General features: G+C 37.6%; 1 long non-coding RNA gene across 1 annotated transcript; it reads left to right on the top strand.

Annotated features, from left to right (window-relative positions):
• Positions 1-2,173: 2,173 nt before the first annotated feature.
• On the top strand, positions 2,174-14,163 carry LOC129478447 (uncharacterized). Its single transcript, XR_008656439.1, has 3 exons — positions 2,174-2,397; positions 2,808-3,123; positions 14,056-14,163. It is a non-coding gene; the product is annotated as an uncharacterized lncRNA (long non-coding RNA).
• The last annotated feature ends 6,663 nt before the right edge of the window (positions 14,164-20,826 follow it).

Below are 20,826 nucleotides of genomic sequence, written 5' to 3'. Positions count from 1 at the left end.
TATCTATAGGCACTGCTAAGATGACTTTCCATGTTTCTCTTTTAATTATGTTATTCAACATCAGAAGGCTGCAGCTCCAGGAGTACAAAGCGCCATGTTTTGTGCCCTCTCATCCTGCTCAGTTGTGTGTGACTACTGCAAGATATTAAAAAAAGAAAGCAGGTATATGTAAATGTGTGTGATGGTGTGGTATACATGGTATATGAGTGTGTGTGTATGTGTATGTGTGTTCTGGGCTTGTACTATACATGGAATGTGTATGGGTCGGGGAGGAGCAGGGTACTGTAAGTTATAATGCATAAAACTAGAATTTTAGCCTTAAAAGATAGAATCAAGAATTGAGGAATACAAGAAAAAGTAAATTATCATATAAGAATACATTTTAAAAATCCATGAAACGAGACTTTCCATTTACATTTGCCTCTAATTAGTAACACTTGATATACTCTCTATCCAAGTTATCACTGGGGCACAGATGAAAACAGAGATGAGGGTGAAAGCTGACAATACCACCAGCAGCCCAGTGCTAGAATATGAGTGGGATTTTCATTTACAGTGAAGCAGGTGGAGATGGATTATGAAAAAAAAAACTGTGAAGTCTTCACCTTATGACATTGATAGGCTTTGTCTCGTGAAATAAACACAGCCTGAGAAAAAGGTAAACAGATACTTTGTACCTTCCTCACATATGACCTTGAACTCAGAGATCCTGAGTCTGTGCTAAGCAGAAATTCTGGGCAGTTCTCTTTCTTGTTTCCTAATAATTCTAATCCACTTTTAGATTCACAAAATTCAGGCCTCCTCATTATCCCAGATCTACCACTTACAACTACATAACTTGGACAAACCCCTTAACTTTTCTGAGTCACTTAACATTTTGAAGATAGTGTCTATGTCATTGGTGTCAAGAGATTTAAGTAAGTACAGGGCTTAATAAATATTAGCTTATTTTACTTTTAATAAAAAAAGGCAAAACTGGCACAAAAAAGGCAAATATTTTATTATATAAAGACAGCATAGTTTTATTATTTCATACTACTGTGGCCTGAATCATCAATTCTATTTGCTGATTATTGCCAAAAGGTAGTGCAGAGAAGTTATTCTAAAACTAATGTAGCTATTTTTGGAAGCCATTCTATTACTTTTAATTGGTATATAAATAACAACCGCATACAATGAATTACCTTGTTTAGTTATTTTGGTGCATATTCACTCGCAGTTTATTTTGGAGGGGACACTAGAAAATAGCACTACTGAAAGCTTAGCATTTTATGGGTAGTTTATGGATATCTCACTTTTGTCCAGGCGAGCGTGTGATTTTACTTGCCTTAAATTCTTCAGGTATAATTATTTCTGTGATATAATATGGAGTGTATCTCGGGGGCTTTTATTGCCCATTTGTGCAGGCACTGAAGCCAATTTGAAACAATCTTCTGAACAGAATCCTGCCCCCCTGGCATAATTACATCCAAGCAGAGATAGCATGCATGCATTCATACTAGATTTCTTAGTTATCCCCCAATATCAGGCAACTTTATTCCTAACTTGATTATCTCCTAGTAATTCTGGGTCTATATAGAAATGGCAAAATCAAAGTCATACTCAAGCATTACTATGAAGTGTAATCTGGAGCTGTGTCACATGTACATTTAACCTTACAAATCTCGATTCAAGGAGAGGTCTTTAGAACACTCAGACCAAACTATGTTTAGACATGTCCCATGTTCTAAAATATGCAAGCTAGGTCAGTTGCCTACACATCTAGACTGCAACCATTTCTCCCCTACCTATTCCCACTATGAGGAATTATTTCTACTGCATCATATGGTGGTATAATGTCATCAGCATGTATGGAAAGCACTTATGTATAGCTATAGGGAATGTCACATATCTACTGTAACGTGTTACCTAGGATATTATTCAGTATATCACAGGTAATTCTCATTATGAGAACTATAAAAAAAAATAAACACTACCAGTTGTGTCTCCATCTGCCTTTTCTCAACCCTCTTCTCCTTGTGAGTTTCTCAGGCTCAAAAAGGCAGGTGCTCACACTCCCAGCCTCTCTTGCAGGTTTGAATGGCCTTGATGACCCAGTTCTGGCCAGTGTGACATAAACAGAAGTTGATGTAGGGGAATTCCAGGAAAGACCTTCCGCCATCCCATGAAAGACATTAGAGCAAAAATTCTCTCCTGCCCTATGCTTCCTTCCCCACTTCCTACCTTTGATAGTTGGAATACTGGCAGGCATCTTGCCACCAAGAGAAGACAAACTAAAGGATCAAAAGCAACGTACTGAAGATGGGAGAGCAAAAGATGAAAATAACTTGGATCGTTAGTGATCCTGAATGGCCACCAAATAAACCTTTGGATGCTTACCTCTACACTACCTATTGAGTGAGATAATCAAATATCTTCATTATGAAGTCACTATTAGTTGTACATTGTTATTTATTTCTGATAGTATTCATAAGTGATACAGGATTCAGAAAGAAAATTTAATTGAAATTTATACAAAGAATTTGGAATTTTCCTAAAGATTTGGGTTTGTGTGTTTTTTTCTTCTCATTGTATCATGAACACAAAAATAAATAACATTTTCTTTTTTGTGGTGGCTTCTGTAAAAGTTAAATCAAGTTTTTTATCTACTTGATGTAAAGAGTTTTGTTACACATTTTATTTTGTTTTAGATTTGTTGTTGTTGTTGTTGTTGTTTTGGTCTCATTCCTGACTTTATTTTCTTCTTTTTTGGCAAAAATTTCTCACTATTCCCAAAATTCCATAATTTTCTCATTTTTCTTATTGAGCAAAACACTTCTCTACTTCAAGCTTTATCACGGACCAGGACTGATCAACTAAATGCGAATAGATATGTTCTATATCAGCTTCCCTAGAACACAAAGCCTGAATCAAGGATGAAAGGAAGATGCTTTTTGGCAAGGCATAAATTCAGAGGATCCAGGATGAGGACAAAGGCAAGTGAGCTATGCAAGATGTAAAATGATGTTTCAACAACACAAAACTGATTGTTTGGCAGTTACATCTATTTCATGCATAGAACTTCTCCAGATGGACTACCAAGAAACATTGTGCTTCAAAGAATTTGATAAGGACTATGAAAGGGTACATATGGTAAAGAAGAGAGAAACCAGGTTTCTTCCATTATTCTATGTTGGTCCACACTTACCCCATGGAGAATTACCTGCACACCTAGATTATATTTGACCCATTGGGAGGCACTCAGAGCCCCAACACCATGTGCTCTGGCATTCACCTAAGTTCAGATAGGATGACAGAGCCAAACAATTTAGGTATGAAGCCTGGCTGAAAAGTAGAAGCCAAGTAGAGAGCTTTCAGAGGGCAAAAGGCTGAATCTGCCCTAGGTGTCCAACTGCCAGACCTAACAGACAGGCAAAGCGAATCAAATAACTGGAAGTCACAAAAGTGTCCAACACCCAGGAACTCCGAGGAGCTACAGAAGACAAGCGTATAATGTCTCAGCCACTTCCTTAAGGTGAAGCTGCTTGCTCCCCACACTGTAATTTGATTTTCCTACAGCTAAAATTTAAACATGGTGTGGTGCTGATCAAAGCAAAAAGAAAGAACAATGCCCTCATGGAGCAGAGCTGCCCCTAGACTACCTACCTATCTCTGAACGATTACATTAGAGATAAATAATTTTCCATCTAGTGTGAGCAATTGTATAAATCAGTCTTTTAGTTTCAATGGCATCAGTTCTTTTTCTTTATTTTCTTTTTTTCTTTCACAGTATTTTAATTTATGCCATTTTCTAACATTCTATATATTCTTGTAAGAGTGCTTGACTTCTTTTTGGAAGAGTGTACCTTGTGCCATTTGTTTGCAACTCCAAATCCCTACCTACACCCTTCCACCTGCCTTCTTCCCCATTGGCAGATGACATTAATGGGCTCTTCCTTGCTTTCTGGCTTCCAGTTAGAATTAACAATGGGGATATCAGCAAGAAATCTGAGATGAGTAGAAAACAACATTACGGGATTTTTTCTGCTGGAATCCCTTGCCTCAACCTGGCTGTGTCTCTCCAATGAAGGTCACTGCTCCTCTCAAGACAGCCCTCTCAAGAAAATTTGCTCCTTCTGGGTCCTAGTAACGACTCTCTCTCTCCTCATTCCCCAGGGCCTAGAGTGGTACCAGCTCCATGGTTACTAATCCAGTGTTACTGTACTATTTCTTGTGGTTTCTATCAAGCCCACACTTCTGTAATTGGTTCTTATGTAAATACATTTTCTTGGAATATTCTTAATTTATGCTTGACATCTGTTTTCTGTTGGGACCCTGATTGCAACAAAACAAAACATTGTGTAAATACATAAAATTTCCAGATATCTCTCTCTCTGTTCCTTCCCTTTACCATCACTGCATCTCTCATCTTTATTTGCCTTTCATGTATGTCAAGCTTTGTGGTTACTAGAAAAAGCAGTATCTAACAGAGAAGACAAACTTATGCTTTTCTGACTCTTCTCTGATTTTGTATAATTTTTCTCTTCCTCCCACATTTATTTAAAGAAGAGCCACATTCAATATCACCATAGGATCTGCAAGGGTAATGTTAGTTGGTTTCCATTACATTTCTTCATGAAAGATATTTTTCAAGACATAATGAATGCCTATATACCAGATTTTAGTCTTTACTCTGCCTTAGCTTCTGTGTAATCCTTAAAATTCTTTTAACCTCCTCAGGCCTCAGTTTACTCATTTGTAAAGTAAGGGAACTAAAAAAAAAATACTTTCAAGTTTCTTTCAACCCAAAATATCTATAAATGTATTATTATAATTAGGTCCTGAATGATAAATTGATAGGTTTAAAAGACCAGCGTCTTACACAGACTTTATAGACACAAGGTACATATGTGCTGCAGGTGTATTGATATATTTTTGTTTATGAAGAAATGTGTAGGTGTGTAATGCAATATCTCTCTAATCTTGAAGTCATTATCCCAACAAACTAAGCACTCTAAAATATAGCTTTTACCCAGAGAAAAGTATACAAGTGTCAAGTGTTGCAAAACCCCTGAATATCTTCCCATAGGAAGGGCATTCATTCAAAGACCATCATCAGCCTTTAATTTTCACCAAATTATGCTTCTATTAATCATCCAGACTATCTGATCTAGAGCCCAACAATTGCACAAAAGATATACAAACTTACCATACTAATTTTTAAATTAGGAGGAAAGCAAAATCAAATAAAAAATGACTCCCCCATTTTATTATTCATTCCATCAGTGAAAGTAGTGAGAAATGACAACTGTCAGTTTTCAACTTGATATGGCACATATTAGAAAATAACCTGAGATTTAAACGAAAACTGCATATTTTGAAGTTATCAAACAAGACACTAACAAATTTCTGGTCTCTCTAAAAACAACTGAATATAGTGTTAATCTCCACGTCCGTAGGCAGGACTATTTGTTTTTCATTGTAAGTTTAGCATCTACTACATCAGCTGACCCACAGTAGGCATTCAGAATATATTTGTCAAATTAACAAATGAATGGATGAAAGAATGTACTCCTCCCTCACAATTTAAACCATATGCAATAATGATCTTTCTGTCTAAAAACATTCTGGTAGTTTAAGTTTTAAGTCTTATACAAATGAACATAAAATTAGTGATCTAATTTTCTAACGTAAACACTTAATTGTCCCACAAAATGTATATCCAGATGCAAGCAAGTAATTGCATATGCAAAACAATAATTTGCAAGTAAAATGACTCACTTACATGTGTGAGGACATATTTTACAGGTGCAATTTAGGTGCAAATTTCTGAAATTTTGAACCCAGGCATTCAGCCCATCTAACAGTTCTACTGTGATGTGAAGAATAGAATAGAAAAGCTGTCTTGGTTCTGAAAGTGAGCACCTAGACTGCTATATCAAGCAGCTTAAGTCCGTAGGGTATTTGGGCAGGGGGAGTTAAAAATAATAACAAAGTTATTTCATTTGGGAATATAGTTCTTAACCCAAAAGTTACTGTAGGTTTAAATTTCAAATACATTTTCTCACCAGTTCATCCACTCTCACACGGAACTGCCTGCAGGCAAAATCAAGAAGTAGAGGAAATTTGTCTCAGGTCTCAGGAACCCATCTGTTGTTCTTCTGTTTTCTTCTTCTTTTCCCAATATTAAGGTCATTCCTCCATATCCAAAATTTTCAATAGTTAGCTAGCGTGAGAAACCAATTCAAAGCCTTAGCACCTCATATTTCAATTATTTCTCACTCTCCTTACTAAGATCAAAATAAACTTGTCTACACATGTTAAAGAAATAATCTACTAAATCTGACATGAATAGTAATTATTAGGTGAGCTTATTAATAATACAGATTCCATGGCCCAATAGAAATAATGATTCTGTAGGGCTATGATTGGGTCTAAGAATAAATATTTTAACAATTAGTCCAGGTAATTCTGATGTAGACACCATATTTTGAGAAACACTCTTTTAAAGCTCCAGTTTTTACTTTCCAAGGTGACGTGTAACTAAAAATAAGAGTTAAACTATTAAAAGTTAGTAATAGATGATAGGTTTTAGCATGAGAATTAAAAAGACCTGAGACTTAGCTGAAATCATTGAGGCAGTCCAGCATAATGGGAGAAACTTGAATCATGAATTTAGTTGGACTTTGCTCTGAAAGTGTACTCCTCCCCTTGTGAAATATATGACAGTGGACAACTTCCTGAACTTCTCTGAGCCTCAGTTTTCTTGAGAAAGGATTTAATTAAACCTTCACTTCCAGGTTTGGGAAGATTGAATGGCAGTAAAGGAAAGAGCCCAGGAAGCTGAGAAGCACATGGAAGCAGAGCTCTGGCTCTGGAGTTGTAAAGGAGCAGCTGAATATGTCCTGAGAGCCTGGCAGTGTCAGGAACTTGGACTCAGACTGAGAGGTTTTGCAGCGAGCAATGAAAGCAGTCTAGGTGGTGAGCTGCATAGACCAAACTCTCAGAATCAGGCCTGTATAATAATATTCCAGTGGACATCAGCACTGATAGATGAAGTTACCAGGAATTAGGTTCAAATCCTAGCATTTTCTAAGACCCCTGAATGAAAATGCAAAGCATGAAATTAAAGAAGAAAAAGAGCCCCAATCTGATTAAGTGGTGTCAACTGATGAATGAAAAGGTTCATACATTTGTAAAGTGGAGCTTTATTTCTCATAAAGGATTGCAGCCTGCAGGGTGGCCATTCTGACAGGCTGGGAAACATAGCCTCCTTCCAGAAGCCAGAAACAGACATTTCAAGGGTGGGAAGAATAAGACAGAGACATATGCGGAATGAGGTGGCTGACTATACATAATTCAATAAGCTATAGGAGGAGTCATGAATATTTATGAAAGGAGAAACATGCGCAGGTGCATTTGAGTTCATGCCTCTCCATGGGACCCCATCTTCAAAAATGGCGGCATTAACATGATCTGAGAGAGAACTTTTCAGCCCTCTGGCATCAAAAGGTGAAGCACAGGCCACAAAAACCGTCACTGCTCATTCTTCAAAGACTGGCCAGAACCACTTCATGGTCAGTGGTTTCTTATGGGGAAGGAATGCTGATTGGTTGTGCAGAAACTGCAAAAGGGAGTGGCAGTAGTCAGGCAGTTGGGTGAAATCAGCAGTAAAATTTCTCCAAAGGGCTTGTTTCTGTTTAACCCTTAGGGAAGAAAGCCTAAGAGTTGTTAGCAAGGGAAGGGATATAATGCGACATGTCCATCCTCACATCCTGTCATGGCCAGGGGCTCAGCTTCCAAGTTTTCTTTGGCATCCCCTTGGCCAAGAAATGGTCCATTCAGTTAGTTGGGGTCTTAGAATTTAATTTTATTTCTTCATGGGTATAACTCAGTGAGCTATAGGGGATTCAAAAGAGAAATTTTAATTCCTGAAAACTTAAGAAAGTTTTATGTATTACCCACGTGATGAGCACCTGAGGTGTTCCCCCTTTGTAATGTGCTGAACAGGATGCTTTGCACAGAGTAATGTGTTCAAAAAGTGCTGGCTTTCTCACTAGTCACCTAGGGCAAGCAGGTCAAGGAATAAAAGTAAAAAATGAACTACGGTATCAGGCTGATCTTTCAATGCCCTGACTGACAAGCTTGCATTAAAATAAATTATGTCATTAGGAAAAAGTAAAATGTATGATTGTGTGCTGCCTACTATGAAATTTTATAAAACATGGCCCCTGCCCTCTGAATATGAATAAGGAAGGCAGATAAGGCTAGACCTCGTGGAAGCTAGCTATTGATCAAAACAGATTTCAAAGGCAAATGAGAGCTTGGAAGGAGTGACTTTTCAAAACTGGAGAAAGACTAGTAGGAGACTTGCGCAGCAGTTGATGGACCACTAACATACTTTACCTAAAGTCATCTGCTACCCACTATGAAGTAAGCCATGATGCAAAGCTACCATTTCCTGTCCTCTCCTAAATAGAAACAAAAGGAGATGATTTTTGAATGAATTGTCCCACCTTATTAGTTGTCATCCAGTGAGCATCTACCATAAGCCTCGTCTGGCCCTGAACTAGAAACATCATGCATGTTTCTTATTCTTTCAATGAGGCTGATGTTATTGTGCCCACTTTTTGCAAAGAATCCAAGAATCAAGTGAAGGAACTTGCCCAGTGCCACAGACTAAGCTGGGTTCCACTCAGCTCTATCTGACACCAAAGCCTATTAGGTGCCACTGTCTCTGGCCCATGGTTTTCCACGAAGTTACTGAGCCTAACTAAAGGTAAGAATCAAGCTCCATTCCTTCCTCTGTAGTTTCTACCTCTTTTCTTCTTCATTTATCCCAAAATAATCACACTACCACTTCTACAAAGTAATACACCCTGGCATATCAGTTACATATCTGTTTTAAAAGAATAAAAAATTAATAAACAAAAGAAAATATTAATTTCAATGCAATAGCAAATAGTTTTGTTATTGGTTGCTCTAAAATTTTCTGAAAAGTAGCCTGTGGAGAATATTTCCAATTTTACTCTCTTTAGCTTCCTTCTCTTCCAGACTAAAATCCTCAAAATAAAAGCTTATGTTGTATTTTTTTCCAAAAACATTTACTTTCTTACATGAAGAACACAATTTTGAATATTTGTCTCAAACTGTTGTAAATGGAAGCTTAAAAATAAAAACAGTATCTACCATACCCATAGCCTGTATAGTGTGGCACTTTCCTATAGAAAATGTGCTGAGTTTCAGTCAAAACACATTTTTTTCCTTTTAGTATGTGACTTAAATTGATCTTTTCTTCTACTAGTTTTGCTGAGAGTGAGATTATAATCAAACGTTTCATAACAATAGTCAAATATTACTGCACACCATGCCTTTCATCGCTGTAACCTATCCAAGTGTTTGTCCCAAGGTGAATCTGCCTTTTACTATTGAAAAATTGGTGCTGGAGACAGTTATACATCTTGCCTGAGGCCATGCAAAGCCAACAGTAGAAATACAAAGTTAATCATGGAATCAAGTATCCCTTTTTCCCTTGTGTTTACTCTTAGATATCTCTACTCCAAAAACTTACATTTTTAAGAAAAAAAAGTTTTATTTAGTGCACATTTTCTAGTAAGTCCATTATTTGGTTGTAAACTTCTTGAGGGAATGAGCAATTCTATTGATTCTTGGTATTTAGCAATGTACATCCAATGGAAATTTGTTATAATTACATAATTAATTATATGTCTTCCTTTCCTTATTTCAGAAAGTATTTAGAGGAGCTTTCCGGAACATATAAACTTAGGATATAAGCGTATAAACTTAGGATATGCTCTTTCCAGAGCATATAAACATATACAATATAACAAATTAAAAGTGAAAGTGAAATATAATGTAAAATATTGTGTGAGATGTAGAAGCAAGATGAAAGATAAAGCCTGGGGATGTGGCTAAAATGTGTTTACAATCTTGCAAAATGTTATACTGGCTACAAATGGCTCCCATATTTACTTCTAAACTCACTAATAGCAAGTAAGAAAAGGGGAATCAGATGAGTTATCCCATTCACAGAAACTGACTACTCAAAAAACCACCTACTGCCAAAGAGAAGGAATCTTCTTGATACAAAAAGCAGATACATACCCTCCAATCGACTATTACATATGTGTTAAGTAACTTGTAGTGATTGATTTTGTTTCGGTTTAGTTCGGTTGGTTGGTTGGTTTTCTACACATTTCTCTGCCTCTAGGAACTTGGCAACTTACTAATACATTTACAAGCTAGTAATACCCTAAGCTAAACAATGTCTCTTATTCATAAATTTGAGTTTAACAATATCAGATCATGTCCCTTGATGGGTTGTGAAATGCTAAAAATTGTCAGAGTGCCGTGATTATAGTCATTCCCAGGATTTGATCAATAAGAAACATTCTGATCTCTGTATTGTCTACCCACTTCTCTCTTGACCCATATAGGTTCTTAATCTTCTAGCCTTTCCTATGAAATCTAGGTTTCTGGAATTCCCCTGACACAGGTAGGCAGCAGCCAAGAGAGAAGGCAGTAGTGCCACCTGGTGCTCAAAGAGATCAGAGCTTGTACATACCTACTCTCCCACTTCCTGCTCCTCCCACAACTTCTAATAAGATTGCCTATAAACAGTACCCACCCCCTTCTTGGGCCTTCCACACTTAGCCCTCAGTATGCATTCTGCAATGCCTTCTCCCATTCATTCTCCCTCCCAGGCTGCCTTCGATGCTCATTTTATCAGTTTTCACTTGTAAACACATTGAATGGTGGGAGGAGAGTCACATGATGTGAGTAACCCCACAATCCTGGCTGGTACCAACTCCAGCGTTAAAATATAGATGTACCAAAGTAAAAATATTTATTGCGTTTTTGGGCATTGAACATTGAAAGGATTCCAAATATCGAGGACCAGGGAGGAAATAAGCACAGATGCCGCCATTTGGTGGGTTGTTGTTGTTGTACATTTCAGAGACAAAATACAGTAAATGTTTTACAGACATAGTTGCATTACTATGCGTCCCCTGACATATTGTGCTTGTCACTTTATTATTTAGCATTTATGCAGTATTTTATCTGTCCTATATTATCTTTCACAAGCCTATCAAATAGACTATTTTTATTCCTATGCAGAACCTTGTCACAAATGACCAGACATGTTAAAGTTCCCTCTCATCATATTGAAAGTTCCTAGTGAAAGCTGAAGGAAATTTCAATGCCTTGTCCTTTGCCTTCTATCAACTGATTCATGAAATGACCACTAAAGTCCTAATAATGTAGGAGGAAAGGAAATAGATATAAAAAATATAGGTCTGTATTCACGGAACTTTCTACTCTGATGGCCTGGGGATTCCTGAGCATCAAACGAAAATTTGTATCACAATGTGAGTGCCCTACCTAGGTTAATCAACTAGAATTAAGTTATGCACCACAGAGTATAATTATTTGATGTGTTTGTACTAAACCCCTGAGTATGGCACAAGAGAGAGGGAGAGAGAGAAAAACAGAAAGAAACAGTTTAAATGTGTAGCTAATTCCCCACACTGTTCCTTTCAGTGAGCATATACCCTACCACATGCATGTGACAGAAGATGGCGGTCAATGGTTCTCAGCCTTAGCCCCTCATGCATGTACCTCTCAGTGTGGAGCATTGAATACGTGTCTAGTTGTAAAGACACTATGTGTCTTTATTATATATAACCACGAGACATAAACTAAACATAATCCAACTGCTTTACATGTGCTTAATTAATGAAAGCGCAACTGGTCCCAATATCTGAGGGAAGCATGCTCTATGTAGGACTCACGGAGCAATAGTATGTCAGTCTCGATGTGGCATGAGTGTAGACTTAACATATTCTATTTGATGGGCTATTTAAGGTATTTTCAAGGGTGATATAACTATTTGTGATTTCCACTTTATGCCTTAATTTCAGATCCTGACACCCAAGGAGATGTAACTCAAATGTTAAAGTTGATCTGGGGGAAGGAGGAAGGAGTGTGACTTCTTGCTTACATGTGTCAGGGAAGGTCTGACAAAGGAGATAGCCTTTAAGTTGAGTCTTAAAGAATGACTGGGATTTGTCCAGGCTAGTTGGGAGGAAAGAGTACTCCAAGCAGAGGAAACAGCAATCTGCAGAGGCAGAACTCTCTAAGTGACGGCATTTTCTAAGTATTCTAAATAATTTGATATGGTCAAAGGTTAAGGTACATGTGATGCTGAAACTCTATTTTTTATTTATTGAGACATCAAAGGTAATTGTTAAACAGAAAAGTAGCATGATAACTGTGTCCCAAAAAGGGGCCGTCTGGTGTCTGTGTAAAGACAGCATTTGAAGTGACCAAAGAAGGAGCAGAGATAAGTTTGGAAACTATTGCCTAGGTTCATGTGAGAAACAATAACAGATTAAACTAAGACACTGGCAACAGGAGGGAGTGGAATGTACAGTTTTTAAAGAATATTGGAGTCAGAAATGACAGAATTTGGTGACAGATTGGATGCAGGAGATGGCATTTTTCCAAATTCAAAGATATCTAAAAAGTTGATTTAGTCAAGCCCTGAAGAAGTAAAGCAGCTACATATTTATAAATTTGCTCCAACTCATGAGAGGGGTGTGGGAGTTAGAAATGTACCCAAAAGCAAATCACCAATTAAGGATCCTAGGAAGAATAACCTTCATTGATTTTACAGAGAACCTTTCCCAGAAACAGCCATACCAAAATTGCTTCTCCATTAATTATAAAACAATAATTCTTCAAAGCCTTGCTTATGATATCAGTCAAGGTCCAAAATACAAAATTATATATGAGAAACCATACCATATTTTGGAATTTAATGTATGGAAAAACAGTCTCTACTAAGAAAATTGTCTTACTTAATAAAAGACTGCATAAAAGATCTATCTCTCTTTTTTCCTAGGCTTACTAGGAAGCTCAAAATTAAAGTTAAAATCAGTCTTAGGGCCATGTGTGGTGGCTCTCACCTGTAATCCCAGCACTTTGGCAGTCCAAGGCAGGAGGACCGTTTGAGCCCAGGAGTTTGAGACCAGCCCTAGCAATATAGAGAGGCCCTGTATCTAAAAAAATTTTAAAACCCAGCTGGGCCTGGTGGTGTGCACCTGTAGTCCTGGCTATTCAGAAGGCTCAGGTGGGAGGATCATGAGCCAAGGGGTTAAGGTTACAATGAGCTATGATTGTGCCATTGTACAATCTGCCCAGGCAAAAGAGCAAGACCCTGTCTCTAAATAAATAAATAGATAATAAAATCAGTCTTGATGAGATGGTTAATTATATGTGTCAACTTGATTAGGCCATGGTAGCCAGATACTGGATCAAACATTATTCTAGATGTTTCTGTGAAGATTTTTTTAGGTGCAATGAACATTTAAAACAGTAAACTTTGAATAAATAAAACAAATGAAACAAATTATTCTCCACAATGTGGGTTGGCTTCATCCAATCAGTGAAATACCTTAGTAGAAAAAGACTGATCTTTCTCAAGGAAAAGAGAATTCTGCCAGCAGGCTGCATTTGAATCTGAATTGTGAGTCTCGGTCCCCAGCCTCCCACCTACCCTGAAGATATGTGTATTAAGAAATATATATATACAGAGAGAGCAACATATATATAGAAACATATGTATACAGCATATATGTACAAATATATCTATTTAGCAGATATATAAATATATATACAGCAGATATATATAAATATAAATATCTACTATGGGTTCTGTTTCTCTGGAGAACTGTGACTAATAGACTCAGCAATTATACTGGTCCTGACAATTTCTTTTCCTTCTTTTGCAAAATCTTAATTTTTTGTTTGTTTTTATGCTTGTTATATATATCTTATTGTAAATACATCATGTTTGGGGGATGTCTTTCAAAATTAGAAAATGTGTTTTGAAATTTAAACACCCTAAAATCAGACAGACTATGCTATGTACTTTTATTTTTCATGTCAATTCTTAAACAACACTGTGTGATAAATGATATAGTCCTTCAATAAAGAGGAGAAAATTGAGCCTTAGGAGATTTACATGACATTTTTAACTTCCAAGCCCTGCAGATAACAGAGCTGTGATGGAACTCGAGATCTAAGTGATTCTAACTGACCCCCCAACACACAATGAAGCCTCTGCAAAGAAAAGCTTAAATTACAATAGAACACAAACTCTGAAGGCCTTTGCTAGACTTATTTTAAGTGAAACCTCTTGTAACTCAATTTACCTTTTTGCTTGGAAATGACAACTTCTAAATGAAGTATTCTTTCTTACAAAGGACAGGGATCCATCACACAACAAGTTAGGCCAAAAGAGGACAGTGGCTCTTTCTTGAATCCTCAGGATCGAAATCAAAGTTTCTGGGCCTCAGAAACTACAGGAAGCAGAAACTCGAATACTTCCCAGTCTTTTTCCCATCCCCATATCTTCTTTCCCCTCCTCTAAAAGTTGGCTTACTTCTTCTCTCCATCTTCAGACAAGGTTGCTGGGTTTCCTGGGCCACATGGCTGAAAATAGCCAATGACAAGAGCACCTGGGTTTATATTCTATGAGTTTCAATAGACAGGTAAAATATATATATTTTTTTTCTGAAATCAACTTTCAAGGAAAGACATTGGTTAGTCCAATTTGGATCAGGTATCTACATCTAGTAAAATTAGTGGAATCAGAGGCTTTGGGTATGGAGTAGACAGCATGTGTCATGTGATGAGCAGAATTACCAAAAGTGATCCTGAGAGCTCCTTTATAATTGCCTGAACAATGAACCAGCTAGGCCCAGAGTTGGGGGAGGGCAGGACAATGGGGAGAAAGGTGAAAGGAAGATTCCCCCTTTCTTCTCTCAGTGGGGGCTGCTGCACTCCCTTCTCTCTGTAGGAGGTAACTCCCATTATCTCTCAAGTTCCCAAGTGTTGGATAGTTGGAATTACTAAATTCCTGATGTGAACGGCTGGCACTCAAATCCACATTGTCTGGTACCAAAGTACACTGGTTATCCTCCACTGATGGTTGCCCTCATGATTTCTCTATAAGAAGAACACCCCCAGGAGCATGAAGTCCCCCTAATGGAACACAGATAACTCCACATTGCCTGTCCAGTAGGGTATCCTGGCCCTGGGAAGTCTCTCTGTGGGAAAAAGAGGGGAAAAAGGCTAGACCGTCTCAGCTAATCCTGTCCTTGTAATTTTCTTTTTTGCTTTATAAAGCCTATTCCTTAAAGCAGTGATTCTGATTCCTCAGGTGTGATTCCTAGACCAGAAGCATTAGCGCTAGCAGGGAATTTGTTAGAATTGCAAATAGATGGACCTGACCCTACACCAACTCAAATCAGAAACTCTGGGAGTGGAGCGCGGAAATCTACTTTACCAAGCACTCTGTGTGATTCTGATGTTTGCTAAAATTTGAGAACTACTAAATTCATGCCATGTGATATTGTGGAATTAGTCCTGACCCCTTAAACAATATCACAATTTTCCCAAATGGATCAGGTGCTCAACCCAAGATCAATCAATGTTCAAGTAAAAAGGTTGTGTTGTATTAACATGGTGGCTCCCACTGAAACCATATAAATGATGTCTCATCCTCAATCTTACTCCTTTTCTCTACTGGAGGGAGGTAAGAGAAATGTGAACTTAGAGTGGTCTCGTGTACCAACAACTTCTGTGGTTCTCATCATATTCTGAGCCATGGTGTTGGCATCAAAGAGGTCAAAAATAAATTTCTGTGCCCAACATCTTAACTCAGAACTTCGAGTGGTCTTGTGTACCAACAACTTCTGTGGTTCTCATCCTACTCTGAGCCACAGTGTTGGCATCAAACAGCTCCAAAATAAATTTCTGTGTCCAACATCCTAACCAGAGATACCCCTCACAAACACACCACAATTCATGTTGTCTTAGACATACATAAATGCTCTAACACAAAAGTGTCTATACAATTACCTGACATTACGTTTTGTAGTGTTTATGTCCTACCCATGATTTCTTGCACCAGCAGCTGCTGAGTAAATCAAGATTGATCTCCTAGGACTGAACATCCTCCACTACTTTAAGTTAAAAATATCAGCTTGTTACCTTTTTTCATTATTCTTATTATCTTTTAACCTTATTCTTATCCTTATTTCCTTTATTCCCTATTCCCATTCCACAGCCAAATCTAGGGAATTAAAACTATTGGCCAACATACCAGGTTAGAGGAGGTTTGGGATGGAAGTTGATACCCAAATCTTAGCACTCTATCTTTTCAAAATTCTCTCTCTTCAAAAAAAAAGCACAGCATTTATTTTATCGCTCAAAGTGCAAAACTCTCTGGTAAACTAGACTGGAAAACCAGGCACAGATCTGAGGCTAAATTCTAGCTTCCACATGAATGGAGGCTGGCCAAGTTCATAGAGCAAATCTCAAACTGAACAGCTTAACCAAAGGCCTAGCAGGATTAACGGAAGGCCAGGCTTGATCTCTTAAACTTGAGCATGCATTAGAATCTCCTGAAGGACTTATTAAAACACAGATTTCTGGGCCCTACCCACACAGTGTCTGAGTCACTGCCTCTGGGGTAGGGCCCAAGCATTCACATTTGTAAAAGTTCCCAGGTGATGCAGCTATTGCTTCTAAGAACCCTGCTTTGAGAGGTAATGAGCTATGTGGTTTACAGTGTACTTACAGGGAGCAAAAAAGAAAGCTCACTGTATTAAGTGCAGAAAGTTCCAAAAATAAGTTAGAATCAAGCCAAAAAGGAACATGCTATGATTTGGGGACACTGAGGGAAACTAGGATACGTTACCCCAAAACATGCCTCTTTGACACAAAAATTATTTGGGGCTGAAGCAATTAAGAAGCAAAAAATTCAAGAAAAGCTCTCTCTACCGCCCTATTTTCTGCCTAAAGGAGGGATATAACTTCTTCTTTAGTAGGGATGACACTAGACTCTTTACCCAGAGACAGCGCCAGAGGAGTTCCAAAACAAACCTTCCTCCATACTTTCCTCCCATATATTTACTTACCCACAGCTCCCCACTCTTGGAAACCTAAAAAACATTTTCCTTTGTTTTGTCATTTTTCTGCAAATGTGTTGTTCTTTGTTGTAGTTGCTACAAAAACCAGAGTTCTAAGCCACCACTTTGAGTTACTTTTCCCTGAGCATTCTCCTGTGTGATATGTTCTATGTGCATTAATAAACTCTTTTTCTCATGTTAATCTTTTTGTTAAAAAGCCCCTGATAAAACCTCTAAAACAGGTAGGGGTTACATTGTGCCTTCCCTCCAAAACCTAAAAGTAATTTGGATTATGCATGAACTACAAGTGAGTCAGAGAGGAAAGGAAGTTAGAAGAGAAAAAGCATGAAACAGTCTACTTTCTTTTGGCTAAAGTTGAAACATGGGAAGAAAAAGAGAAGGGTTTCTTCAATCTTTCAACAATTTTAGTCACTGTTATTCTCCTGGACCTGAAAGTCTACATTCCCTTTCCACGTTTCCCTCTCCCCATGATGTCTTCTTCCCAGGCTTCCCCTTTGGATCTTCTTCTACAGCTCAAACACCTTCCCAGTATCCAGTCTTTTCAAGGCCTACTGTGATCTAACCCCTTTCATCAGACTTTACGCAGCAGAAGTCCCTATTTGCTTCAAAGTATTTGTAAAATAAATTTACATCTGCTATGTGTAATTGAAAAAAAAAACACAATTTAGAGCAAAAACAGCTGACTTTTTATATTCCAGCTTTCCAGGAAGAACACTTAAATTCGTAGCAGGAAAAAAGACAATGCTATTATGACCACTTTTCACTTACATAGGTGGTGTAGGAGGAGGTCATACCTAAGACTAGGATCTCATGAAAGAAAAGAGACAGTCATTACAAAGATCAGGCAAGTGTTACATGTGATTAAAATACCTACATTTGAAGTGCAGAACCTTTGTTTAGTCAAGTAATGTTACGAGGTTTTGAATAAGCAAACATAGAACTGGGTAAAATGTAAGGAAGGGGAGGAAGGAGTTGAACTTCATGAAGAAGCATAAAAACTTAAACATGGAGGTTGAGGAAGAAGAGCTATGAATAGGTAAGAAGGAAGAGGAGAAAATGAGAGGAGAAGGCCTTAGAAACCTACAACACAGAGCAGTCCATTGGGGGACTGGAGATCTTTTTGGTAGAGGGAGGTCTAATATTCAGTATGAAGCTACTGGTTCTTCTGGGATATAACCTCCCTGTATTTCTTCCAAGCCTCATGAAAAAATGTGATGCAACTGCTTTGCTTATGATACAATGGAAAAAGAAAAGTTCTGCCTTACCACATGGCAACAACTGACTAGCACTTAGTAGCAACTAAGCCAACCACATCCTGCCTTTAGATGGCACCTGTCCTGATACTTTCCACTGCCCCATCCCTATGTGGATTGGCACAGGGCTAATAGGAGCAACAGCCACTGGGTGCAATATTTGAGTCACAGAGCAAAAAAGGGTACTGAGGAAATAAGCCCTGATGATTCGTGGGGATTCAGGGGAAGGCACGGTATTCCCAGCGGAAAGGGAAATAGTAGTAAAGGGCCCCACAAGAACAAAGAAATCAGGAAAACGTGGGCAGCTGATCCTTGAGTTGTACTAATTCTAATTGGTTGCCCTTGAATCCTCAGTCTTCATTCCTGAAGCACTATGCAGATCTAGAGAATCTATTTGAACTTTCTTGTTCCCATTCTATCTTTACATAGTTTACTTGGAAGCTTTGACTGGGGAACATTCCAAAGCCTTGTGTTATTTCTCTTTGCAGATCTTGTTGGGACAGGTCATTCTTGTTCCTATGCAGTTATGCACATGCAAAGGTTAGTGTATCAGGTGACTTTGCAGCATAAATTAATTGTAAATCCTACTCATTCCTTAAGTTTGACCTAATCCTCCAACCTTTTGATGTTTCCACCTCCCATACACCCAGTTCTATGATTGGCCTACAGATGGCATGTCTACTTAATATCAAAAATAGAATTCAAAGATCAAACTAGATGATCTGTCTATGCCCAAACCAGGTGGATCTTGTTTAGCCAGCCCACAGAGTTTGTAAAAAAAAAAAAATAAGCCAACCTGTATATATCAAAAGACTAATGTAAAAGTTCTGATTTCCTGTTTCTTTAGAAAGATCAGATCTGGCAAACTTTCAATGGAGCATACACTGCCCGTTTGCCTCAACTGACCCACCTTGCGTCTTTATGTTACCTGCCTGGCAAGCCATTTGAGTTTTGTGCACTGAGCCGATGTCTGTTCAAACAATTCTCATTATGGAAAATGGTACGTCTCAAAAGGCAGCCAAAACTATTACCAGAGTGTTCAATTGTTAGAAAGTTTATCTTCGTACTGAATAAAACTCTATTTCCATTAAACTTAAATTGAATTTACCAAATGTCCACCTTCTGGTCTTGGATTTACCTCCCAAATCTAAATGGCATTGCTTCAATTACTAACAGATAGTCATCAGTTCCCGCAAGACTTCTCCAATCCAGGCTAAACATCCTAATTATTTTAACCTTTCCACTCATGCCAGTGATTCTCAACCTTTTCTCCTTTCGGATCACTTTCCTCTGGATATTATCTAGACATTAATAACAAAAAAGAATTGCCACCATCCTCTTTGTCATGATGAAATTAATATCCATATTAAACTATATTGAAAAGTCATCACTTTCCCTTTTTTATATTAATATCCATTTTTTATTATTTTGATACATTTGACTATTACTTGATCCCCTGCCAGAGTAATGCAGATATGCCTCAAAAATTATGACTGTCAGGGACAGAAGCCATATTATATTCATTCTGTCCATTCTGTATCCATAATGGATTCATCATAATGTGCTGAGTGTAATATATAAATAATTACGCAAGTAAGCACTATTTATATACTCTTACTTAAAATGGGTTAAGTTGACAGAGCTAACGATTAACATGAGTAAATTAAGACAACATAAGGAGGATTGTGTGTGCACGCACACGTGTGTGTGTGTTTGTGTGTAAGTGGAAAAGCATCTTTACCTACCTTTTTCTGTAATTTTTATAGACATATAGGAAAATTAAATGTTAGAGCCTTACATGAGCTTAGATGAATTAGGAAAATGACAGCTTGAAAGTATGAGTGATCTTCCCATGGTCACAGAGGTAATTACTGACAGAAGCAGACCTAGAATCCAGGTTTCTTGGCTCCTGTTGCCTCTTTCCAACCTACAAACATTTGTTTCTAATATCCTTCTAGTAGTTTCTCAAGGTAAACGTATATTGAATGCACCTTTCAGTATTTTACAGGTTCAGAGACTTAAAATCTGAAAGAAATTAAATTGAACTTCTTAAGAATTAGCTGCATACCTGTAAGGATTTAAATCAAAATCAACAAATCATCCTCATCCATCCAGTGTTCAAAAGCTCAAGAAAGTAGATGCCACTTTGCTGTTAGAGGGTTGAGGTATGGGTGAAATTTTAAATTTACGGTAATAATTTTTGTTGACTACTGCCCCAATATGTGTATATTAAGCTTAATTCACTATATCTCATGTGTCAGAAAGTCAAGACTTTGCCTACAGATTAGTGAGTTTTAACTTCTTTTGAAATTTTCTGTTATTTTTTTAAAATCCTACATAGAATTGCCTAGCTTCTACCTAACTAAGGAAGTCATTTTTTAACTGGTGCGTCTGAAATGAACATAAATCTTTATTTAAAGCATCTGTGCTAAAGTGGAGCATGATGGAGATTTATAGATACCTGGATGAAGAAAACTTCAAGTGATCAATTAAAATATACTTTGAGGTATACAATTACAAGGCAACACCAAGGAAAAGTAAACTGAATTCCTTAAAAAAACTGATCTTTTCAG

This window comes from Symphalangus syndactylus, chromosome 3, assembly GCF_028878055.3.
Source record: "Symphalangus syndactylus isolate Jambi chromosome 3, NHGRI_mSymSyn1-v2.1_pri, whole genome shotgun sequence".
NCBI lineage: Eukaryota > Metazoa > Chordata > Mammalia > Primates > Hylobatidae > Symphalangus > Symphalangus syndactylus.
This window is presented reverse-complemented; position numbering and strand designations above follow the sequence as displayed.